Genomic DNA, 12,063 nt, shown 5'->3' with positions numbered 1-12,063 from the left:
CGACAAGAAATATAAACATAAGAGAAGTGCGTCAAAGAAAACTCAAACACATGATATGATCATGGAGTTCGGACCTTCCGTCCTACGTCTTCGTTCCCCACTCCCGGGGAGCAATCCATTATCACAATCGGGTTTTCTACGCTTACCCGAATAACGTTTACATCTCACAATGTTAGTTTTCAACGCTCACCGATCAACGTTCACACCTCACTCTCTCACTCGGTTTTCTAGCTCACCGAAAACTTTACAACAACACACTCGGTTTTCTAGATCATCGAAAACCTTATAATCTCATAATATAACAAAAGTTGTTCTCTACAATGGATGAGAACTCAATTAAGCACAACTCGATGTTACAATCCCACAACCCAAATTATACTATGAATGTAAATACAATAAGCTCAAGTTGGTGTGTGTAAACAATGAGTGAAATCAAATCTAAACTCAATATAAAACTAGCTTTAATAAAATGATAATCAAACAAATAGATATAAAGCTAGAAATAGAGTTTAGAAAACTTCTCAATGGATCAAGAGATAGAGGGAGAATAGTTGGATGCTCAAACTCCAATAGATGATCTCCTTAAGCTCTTGTAGAATTGATTTTACAAACTCAAACTCTCAAATGCTTAAAGCTTCTTAAACAAACTTAAACCAAATGTAAACCCTTGTTTAAAACTCTTTAAACTTGTTTTAAAACATTCTCTTAGTTATATATGAAAGATGAGAGCAAGGGGGTATATATAGCCTCCCAAAGTCTCAGCCAAAACCCCAAAGAAAAAGGCCAAAAAGCCCAAGAATCAAAAATCAGATTCTGTACAAAAATGACCGTTGGGGTGAACGGCAGTCGACCGTGGAATTCTCGTGGTCGATTGCGAGCCACTTTCGAGCCTGAGAAATTTCCAGAAAGTTAGACGGTCGACCGTGGTAGTCGACCGTGGGAATTTTCGAGCTGAGGGTCGACTGCGAAAGTTACTGATGGCTCCGTAGGGAAAATCAAAGACGCTGTCGACCGTGGCGGTCGACCGTAAACTGACATATGAGAAAACAGGTTTGAAAGTTGATTTTCTGATTTTAAAACCCTTTTTAAAAATATCAAATAAATTCCAAAAAAATATAAAACTTTGGGGAATGATTGTAGACATGATAATAAACATGCTACAAAGACTGGTTTTCAAAAAGGACCTCCCAAATAAAAAATATCATCATTTTACAAAATAGTCCAAAACATGAAAATGTAAACATATGAATTTTGACATTTTGGCTAAACCATATTTTGAAACAATACAAAATAATTTTGTAGACTTTATATATATACAAAACCAAAATGTGTATGTGTGTATACATATAACTATATATATACAAAACCAAAATGTGTATGTGTGTATATGATTGAGCTTAAAGTACTTACACACATAATATAAACCTAAACTAAATATACCCAAGCTTGTGATCTTCAACGAAGCTCTATCTTGGTACACTCGCGGATGAAGCTTGAACTTGAATCTTTAACTTGAATTGTAAGGCTTCAACCACTATTCCACCAACCTCCATTTGATATGATCGTTATGGCGCAATCCATCCAATCTCCAACATATTGTTTGCCTAGAATAAATATAAAACACAAATACTAGACAAACAATATTAGATGTAAATTGTTTGTAAATCATCATCAAAATAAGAAGACTAACAATCTCCTCCTTTTTGATGATGACAAACAATTTACAAAAAAGGATATATGCATAAAAGGAAATGAATATACAAAGTATAATATATCATGCATATAAACAAGAAAGAATATACTCACAATATTTCTCCCCCTTTGACAACATCAAAAAGGGGACAACAAAAGAATAAAGAGAGCGAAAGGTCCCCCTATCAATATGCATGGGTGAGTATAAAAATATAGGGATTGCTCCCCCTATTAAAATGTCATATGGAGTGAATGCAATAAAGATCATGACAATACATGTGAGCAAGCAAAAGTTTGCTAAACAACTCACATGCAAGAGAACAGTAAGAACACATGTGTATATATAACATCATGAAGGGTGTTACAAAGATTTTAAGATGTATATATACAAACAACATCATGAAGGGTGTTACAAAGATTTTAAGATGTATATATACAAACCAAACATTTATCATACTTGCCCCAAAGAGATGAAATGAGGATCCAAAAAGCAAGATGTATATATACAAACCAAACATTTATCATACTTGCCCCAAAGAGATGAAATGAGGATCCAAAAAGACATCATTTAAAAAATGTTTATGAAGGAGGATCCATGAAGGAAAATAATTTGCTTATATGTAGGGGGAAAAGAAAACAAAATCAAGAATGGATATTTTCAAAATAAATCATAACAATGTATGGATTTATGAAATCAAAAGAAGAAGAACATGAGAATCATGCAAAAAGTTTTCAAATGAAAATAAATCAATCAAAAGAAATCATAAATCAAAGTTTATATCCAAAAATGATGTTTGATCAATAAAGAAAATTTTCTTTGTAGGACTTGATCAAACCACTCATAGAATACATTATAAAGCATATTTAAAATTTGAATCATCTATTTGTGCTATATAATGAATTCAAACGAACAAATCAAAACAAAATTTTTATAGTTCGAAAATAAGATTACAAAACCTACAAGAATCATGAACTATAAGCAATCATCTTTAAAGGTATAAAACCAATTCATCATAGATTTTCACAAAACAAGAGAGACAACTATATCTAGCTCTTGAGCTATTATCAACCCATATAAATATTTTAGCACCCGGTAAACAAGATTTGGGAATAAACACCCAATAAACCTGGCGGGTTATATAAACACAAACCTCTCATCAAAACAAAACTAATAATCATGAAAACAAAAGATTTGATCAAAGAAAAAGAATTACTTTCATTTTCAAAAGTTTAAAGTATAATTTTTCAAAACCAAGAAAAAAAATAAAAATACTAAAATTCTTGGTTTAAAATCAAATTTGTTTTGGTACCCAAGTATTCTTCGTACAAAAAGGTTTAGGGACATAACCCCTATCTATAAAGCTCAAAGCCCTAGGGTTATGAACCCTCTTGGGCATATGTGGTGCACGGGATCGATCATAGCAATAATCACTCAAATGACCATTCCGATTGTAATATGTACAATGGAAAGGAAGCATTTGCTTACGTTGACCATTAAAAGGTGCACGAGGAACATTTGCAAACATAGATGATCTTTTAAGATTATTTTGTAAATGTGAAACATTATCAAAATAAAACTTTCCTAAGTGACCATATCTACCACAAACATCACATTTAAAAACATGTGGTCTACTAGAAACATTTGGCAAACTCATGATCGGATTTTAATGCATCATGCTTGCTTTGTAAATCAATAAAATCTTTGTGCAATTTGTTATATGCATGCAATAAATTTTTACTAGCACAAGTAAGATCATCATTAGATAAATCATTGATGGATTCGAACTCGCAAACCTTACTAGGGCTATCCCCTAGTGACCGTGTGCATGATGAAGCTCCAATATCACTTGAGGAAGAATCCTCCAAGCCATGTCGGATTTCCTCCAAGTTGCCTTGATGTGCTTCTATGAATTTTCATAAATTGTAAGCACTATCAAAATGAACAAATTTGTTAGAAAAGGATGAGTCAAAGGCATTAAGCAAATATTTTAACAAAAGCTTGTTCATATTAAATATTCTTTTATCATTGTTACTCCACTTGGATTTTTTCGAAGTGGGTATAATATAAGCATCTTCAATAACTTCCCATAAATCGAATTGTTTAGATCTAATAAATATGTTAAATCTAGAATACCATTGGTCATAGGGAAGATTATCTATTTTAGGAGCAACAATAGGATCATAGCCTAAACAAGATGCACAATGTATGTCCATAATAAGAAAATGTATGCAAGCAAGATACAAATAAAATCAAAATAAGATTAGCACAAAAAATTAACTTGGATCTTTAACTCAATGTGATTAGACCTTAAATCAAAGAGCACTAAGCTCTGATACCAATTGTTAGACCCTAGAGAGAGGGTGATTAGGGTCTTATGCTAATCTAATCCGATTTTATGTCAATTAAAACTAATAACAAGTTATCCTAGTAAGCATAAAATATAACAAGATATGTGAGCTAGGATAAGTGATATACACAAGGGTAAACAAAATAAACAATATAGTGAATGATATAAATAATGAGCAATGGACAATGGCGATAAGAAATATAAATATAAGAGAAGTGCGTCAAAGCAAACTCAAACACACGATATGATCACGGAGTTCGGACCTTCCGTCCTACGTCTCCGCTCCCCACTCCCGTGGAGAAATCCATTATCACAACCGGGTTTTTTACGCTTACCCGAATAACGCTTACATCTCACAATGTCGGTTTTCAACGCTCACCAATCAACGTTCACACCTCACACTCTCACTCGGTTTTCTAGCTCACCGAAAACTTTACAACAACACACTCGGTTTTCTAGCTCATCGAAAACCTTACAATCTCACACTATAACAAAAGTTATTCTCTACAATGGATGAGAACACAATTAAGCACAACTCGATGTTACAATCCCACAACCCAAATTATACTATGAATGTAAATACAATAAGCTCAAGTGGGTGTGTGTAAACAATGAGTGAAATCAAATCTAAACTCAATATAAAACTAGCTTTAATAAAACGATAATCAAACAAATAGATATAAAGCTAGAAATAGAGTTTAGAAAACTTTTCAATAGATCAAGAGATAGAGGAAGAATAGTTGGATGCTCAAACTCCAATAGATGATCTCCTTAAGCTCTTGTAGAATTGATTTTACAAACTCAAACTCAAATGCTTAAAGCTTCTTAAACAAACTTAAACCAAATTTAAACCCTTGTTTAAAACTCTTTAAACTTGTTTTAAAACATTCTCTTAGTTATATATGAAAGATGAGTGCAAGGGGGTATATATAGCCTCCCAAAATCTCAGCCAAAACCCTAAAGAAAAAGACCAAAAAGCCCAAGAATCAGAAATCAGATTCTGTACAAAAATGACCGTTGGGGTGAACGGCGGTCGACCGTGAAATTCCCGTGGTCGATCTGGGGGGGGAGCCACTTTCGAGCCTGAGAAATTTCTAGAAAGTTAGACGGTCGACCGTGGTGGTCGACCATGTGAATTTTCGAGCTGACGGTCGACCGTGGCACTCGACCGTAAACTGACATATGAGAAAATATGTTTGAAAGTTGATTTTCTAATTTTAAAACCCTGTTTAAAAATATCAAATAAATTCTAAAAAAAATGTAAAACTTTAGGGAATAATTGTAGACATGATAATAAACATGCTACAAAGATTGGTTTTTAAAAAGGACCTCCCAAATGAAAAATATCATCATTTTACAAAATAATCCAAAATATGAAAATGTAAACATATGAATTTTGACATTTTAGCTAAACCATGTTTTAAAACAATACAAAATGATTTTGTAGACTTAATAGAAGATGTAAACTATTGTTATGAAGTCTATAAACAATGAATATAGTATTTTATCAAAATACATATATAATACACTAAAACATGATTTCATGGAACTAAATAAAATTGATATTGATGAAATCATATAAATGCATATAAGTATGAAACAAAAATATGTTTTCCAATTGTATTCAATTATTTCATAGTAAAACTTGAAACCTATCAAACCAAAACATATATGTATATATATAACTATATATATACAAAACCAAAACATGTATGTGTGTATATGATTGAGCTTAAAGTACTAACACACATAATATAAACCTAAACTAAATATACCCAAGCTTGTGATCTTCAACGAAGCTCTAACTTGGTACACTCGCGGATGAAGCTTGAACTTGAATCTTTAACTTGAATTGCAAGGCTTCAACCACTATTCCACCAACCTCCATTTGATATGATCGTTATGACGCAATCCATCCAACCTCCAACATATTGTTTGCCTAGAATAAATATAAAATACAAACACTAGACAAACAATATTAGATGTAAATTATTTGTAAATCATCATCAAAATAAGAAGGCCAATAAATTACACTCGGGCAGACAGCTCTAACATAAGAGGGATCTCATCCAGAACAAAAAAATCAATCATAAGCCATATCATGTAAGCCACAATCTTAAAGGAAATACCCTACTCGCAGGAAACCAATATGAAAAAAAAATACGACAAATAATACTTACATATGTGCATCTCCTTATGTAATAGCGATACTTTTATAATATTAGTACTCAATCGCTCTGTGGCAATAGGTTTTATCTCCCTATCCTAGTATATAATAAATTGATGATACTTGTATAATACTCTTACTCAATCGTCTTGCGGAAATAGGTCTTATCTCCCTATTCCGGAATACAATGGAATGACGATACTTTTATAATACTCTTACTCAATCGTCCTGCGGAAATAGGTCTTATCTCCCTATTCCGGAATACAATGAATTGTGCTATGCTCTTCATATTTATCAACTTAAATTAGGACAAAAAATATGTTGACACCACATATTCTAAACATATGTGCATATATCTCAGTGTACGTGTCCATAACTGGTGTTCACTGACATCTCAGGTGTTATACAACTCATAAACATTGAATCATAACAGTACAAGGTCGAGAGACTAGCTCGAAAATTCAACAGTCGAACAAAACATGCACAGGGCCACTGACTATGTGGCGGTCGACCGCACAAGAACGGCGGTCGACCGTACAAGAACGGCGGTCGACCGCGATAGATTCCAGAGCCTACTCAGGCCTCTTTCCTGCACGCGGTCGACCGCCGCTAGGGCGTGGTCGACCGTGAGCTGAAATTTCTAGGCTCTAACGATGTGATCATATAGTGTATTCGTGACGTGTTTATATGGTGCAACCACATATATATCAACATGAAACTTGCAGGAAAAATAGGTCTACAGCAGATAAAATCTTCTGGAAATAACTCATGTATGTAACATGATTATTTGCAGTAAATTAATATTCAAAACCCTAAATCATGCATAAAAAATCAAAACGAAGAACAAAACCTCTTTCTTCACTTTAAACAATATTTTAAATCATTCTCAGGTCTTGAAAACTTCTGTAAGTTCGTTCTCAAATTTTTTTTAACATGAAAAGACGTAGTCTTTATACATATAATATAAAAGAATTAACTTTTATTCATAAACTAGTCAATTTAGCTCTATGAAACATGTTAAAAATTCTTCAAAAATATTTTTAAAACTAGAAGGGGGATTAGTAGAGATGAACTCGCCTGAAACTTGTAGAAAAACGTTTTAGGATGCCAAGCCAAAGCAGATCTCTAATCCAAAAGCCAAAATCACGCGAAAAATCCACTTGAAAGCCTCCAATATTCTCCAAGAATCAAATTAGGGTTTGTGGGGGTTTGGTGGCTGTTAGGATTCTTAGAAAACTGAGAAAATTTGTGAAAGTTTGATATATAAACCAGGGAAAACGAATATAGGCTTTAGAAATCCGAAACCAACTCAAAATAGGAGAAAACTTTCTGCAGGTCTCGCTATCGACCGTGGCGGTGAACCGGCTACGGTCGACCGTGACGGTCAACCGGACTGGGAAATTCCAGTTCTCACGATTTTGGTCGTTGTGCATGTTTTGACTCTTCTCTTCCTCATGTATGAACTCGTTCATATTCAAAACACATGGTATCATACTCATACCCTATTTAACTATATTTATCAAAATAAATATCCATAAATCATAACTAATCTCATATTAATTATATTAACATAAATTTTCGGGGTTTTACAATAGACTCTGGAACGACTAATCATATGACTGGGAACCGAGATATCTCATCAGCCTTTACTCTTATTTCTACTTTCTCATCAATTACTCTAGCTAATGGTTCTAAGACACAAGTTACTTGGGTTGGATCCTCCTCTACCACATCTGACCATTTCTTATCATCCGTGCTTTACTTGCCTTGATTTCTATTTAATTTACCATCAGTTTGTAGCATTACTAGAGCTTTAAACTATTCAGTAATATTTTTTTCCTACACATTGTACTTTTCAAGTACTTAGAATGAGGAAGACGATTGGCACATGACGTGACCACAATGGCCTATATGAGTTGGAGTTGGCATCTGACTAATTGGTCTGCATTAGCACTACATCTGCTTTTGACTATCATTGTCGGTTCGGTCATCCATCTCTACCTATACTTGAGCTTTTGGTTCCCTCTTTGGGTTATGTTCAATCATTAGAGTGTGAGTCATGTTAACTAGGGAATATCATCATGTGTATTATCCTATTTGGGTCAATAAGAGAAGCACTAGACCATTTGATATAGTTCATTCAGATATTTGGGGCCATGTCCTATAGTGTCAAAACTTGGATTCAAATATTTTATTAGCGCTGTAGATAATTTTTCTAGAGTTACATGGACATATCTTTCAAAATCTCATTGTGAGTTGTTTTTTGTTTTTAAAGTTTTTCATTCTGAGATTAAAAACTAATTTAACATTGATATAAATTTTTTGAGAATTGATAATGCTAAAGAATATTTTGATAAATTTTAACTTAGTTTTGGAACATAATAGAATTTTACATGAATAATTGTGTGTTTATACCCGTAAGAAAAATGAGGTTGATGAACGTAAAAATTGATATTTGCTAGATATTGCTCGCACTCCTTTGTTTTATAGACATGTTCTGAAATAATCTTAAAGAGATGTCATTTTGATTGCATGTTGCTTGATAAATGGCATGCATTCTTCGATTTTGGATAATAGCATTCCATACTCAATTTTACACCCTCATAATGACATATTTTCTCTTTCACTTAAAATTTTTGGTTCCTTATGCTTTGTTGAAAATCATAACCCTCAGAAAATGAAGCTAGATCCGTGATCCCTTAAAGGAATCTTTTTTGGTTATTCTCGCACACAAAAGGGTTGTAAGTTTTATTGTCCATCTCTAGATCGCTATGTTTTATCAGTAGATATTACTTTCTTTGAGTCTCAGTTTCCTTGTCCTTCCGAGGATGATTGTGATTAGTTGATTATTCGTGAGACACAAATTATCATTGGTCAGTCTGATTCTAATGCAGTACCTGACTCAGACCATATGTGTTTGAGAAGGCTCTTCAAGTTTATACACATCGTCGTGCCCTTACTTCTGTGCTAGTGTCAGACTTAGTACCAAGTCCTGATTTATAATCTTGTAAGACTGATACTAATCAGTCACCTAGTACCATTACTAGGGTAAGAGATCTTCTACTCAACATCCGATTTCTAATGTTGTCTCTCAATCTCACTTATCATCTTCATATCAGTTTTTTATATCTTCTTTGGATTTCACTGTGTTCCCAAGTCTATGTTAGATGCTCTATCTATTTCAAGTCGGATTGCGGCAATGAAAAACAAGATGGTTACTCTTCCTCTAGGGGGAGAAAGCTGTAGGTTGTAAATAGGTTTACACTACCAAATTAAACCTTGATGGGTCTCTTGCTCTCTTGGAGACGAGATTTGTCACAAAAGGGTATTTTTCATATACATTGGCTTGACAATCTTGACATCTTCTCTCCTGTTATAAAAATGATTTTTTTACGGATTTTTTATCTCACTAGCTACAAAATTCCAGTAGCCTCTTCATCAGTCGGACATCAAGAATGCTTTTCTCAATGGTGTCCTTGAAGACGAGGTTTATATGGAGCAATCACTAGATTTTGTTGCGCAGGAGGGTATAGGAAGGCGAGTAAGCTGAAGAAATCACTTTATAGCTTGAAGCAATCTCCAAGAGTATGATTTGGGCATTTTACATTAGTTATTCAAGAGTTTGGTCTTTGTCAAACACATAAAGAAAACTTAATATGTTGGCAGACTCACGAAGGGAAGAGGATTCTCCTTGCTGTAAATGGGATGATATTGTGATCATAGGGCATGATACATAAGGGATTGAAAGCCTACAATAGCATTTCCAGACAAAGGATCTCGGTTCCGTGAAGTACTTCTTGGGTATTGAAGTTGGCAGATCTAGAAAGAGCGTACTCCTATCACAAAGGAAATATGTCCTTGACGTGCTTTCAGATGCATATATGTTGGTATGTACAACTGTTCACGTTCCGATGGATGTGAAGAATAAGCTACTACCAAATCAAGGGGAACTTTTGGAGGATGCTAGGGTATACATGAGATTAGCGAAAAAGTTAAACGGCCTAACGCTAACATGCCAGATACCACATTTGCTGTTAGTGTTGTTAGCCAGTTTCTATCAGTGTCAAGAATAACTCATTTGGAGCCTGTGAATATGATTCTCATATATTTGAAGAAAGCTCCAGGAAAGAAAATTCTCTATTCAGATTGTGGGCACACAAAAGTTTGCTAGTTTTTCAGATGCAGATTGGGCAGGATCACCTTCTGATAGGTGTTCAACTACTGGTTATTGTATCTTTCTTGGTGGAAATATTATTTTTTTTGGAAAAGCAAGAAACATAGTGTGATTTCTCGATCTAGTGCAGAGTCTGAGTATCGAGCAATGACGAACGTGACGTTCATTTGGATTAGAAACCTTTCGACAAAAATTGGTTCGCGATGTTCGTTTGGATTAGAAACCTTTTGACAAAAAATGGTTTTCTTCCTGAATGCCCTATGAGATTATATGTTGATAACAAGTTTGCTATACATATTACTAAGAATCTTGTGTTTCATGAGAAGAGCAAGCATATTGTGATTGATTGTCACCTAGTTTGTGACAAAGATGAATGGAGGAATTACTTTAGGTAAGCATGTATCGTCGAAGAATCAGCTTGTAGATATTCTCATTAAACCTCTTGAGAAAAACATTAGTAGGTTTTATTTGTGATAAACTGGATATGTACAATGTACATGCGACTAGTGGAGATATTTTTTTTCCTTTTTTCCCTATCTCTCTGATTACTTTTATTACAATGACTAAGAAAAGTACGATTGTTTTTTGGGGTTTTTCTTTTTTAACCCAAAGTTTTACACCCACTTATTTAAAAACCCATTAACTTTTCCAAACATACCCAAAGTTTTACACCCACTTATTTAAAAACCCATTAACTTTTCCAAACATCAATACACCCATTGTATCTCACCCCACTTATTCTTTTCCAAACATCAATACACCCATTGTATCTCACCCCACTTATTTCTAAACCCAATATGTATAATACACCCATTATTACTGTATTTACCCTCAAATTTACTACACAAGCTCTCTTCTTCCTTCCTGTTCTCCTTCAATGACCACCACCAACCTCCTCCTCTCCCCTTCCTTCACTTCCCCTCCTCCCTCAAACCCATCAACCTCTCCCTCTGCTGCCCTTTATCTCCCCTCGCCGCCACGTCACCCACCACCGTCAACCTCGAATCGGATGAACAGCCCACCAACGGTTTCGACATCGACTCCCCCCAGTTCGCCGACATGGAGGCAGGCAAGAATCTGAAGCACTTGTCGTCGCCCACCACATGTTCGTTGAATTTACGCTTAGTGTTCTCTGATGTATGTCATGTGAGCTTGTAATCAATTTTTCAGATTTTGGAAAAGTGCAACTCTTTATAGTAAAGTGTTACATATTGTGATGATCTTTTGTAGTGGTGATGTGTAATTGTTGTTTCACACTGTAACTATGTTCTTATTTGTAGGCGTATAAAACTGCTTATAGGTCCCTTAGCACAGCTCGGCACAAACCGACGAACCATCGGGTGACGTATCTAAACACGAGCGTCAGTCCACAACACCGAAGCCAAGTGACACGTAACGAAGCGGATTAACGAGGCGACGAGGTTAACGAATCGCACGTAAGAAACGGAATAGATCCACTCGCGTGCAGAATCAAGCTAACGGTTCGATGAGTCAACGAGTCATCCAACTATAGAACGGATTCGAACTCGAACACCGAAACGGATTTACTACCATATCGGGATCTAGACTGCCATATCAGAGTCCAGATCAGCGACGAAACTCAGACGAAGCGTAAAACCGGACAACGGACACAACACCTGGAGGACTCGGCCAAAACCGAGCCACCTCTAGGTGGCTCGGCC

This window comes from Asparagus officinalis, chromosome 5, assembly GCF_001876935.1.
Source record: "Asparagus officinalis chromosome 5, Aspof.V1, whole genome shotgun sequence".
Classification (NCBI taxonomy): domain Eukaryota; kingdom Viridiplantae; phylum Streptophyta; class Magnoliopsida; order Asparagales; family Asparagaceae; genus Asparagus; species Asparagus officinalis.
Note: the sequence above shows the minus strand (reverse complement) of the source record.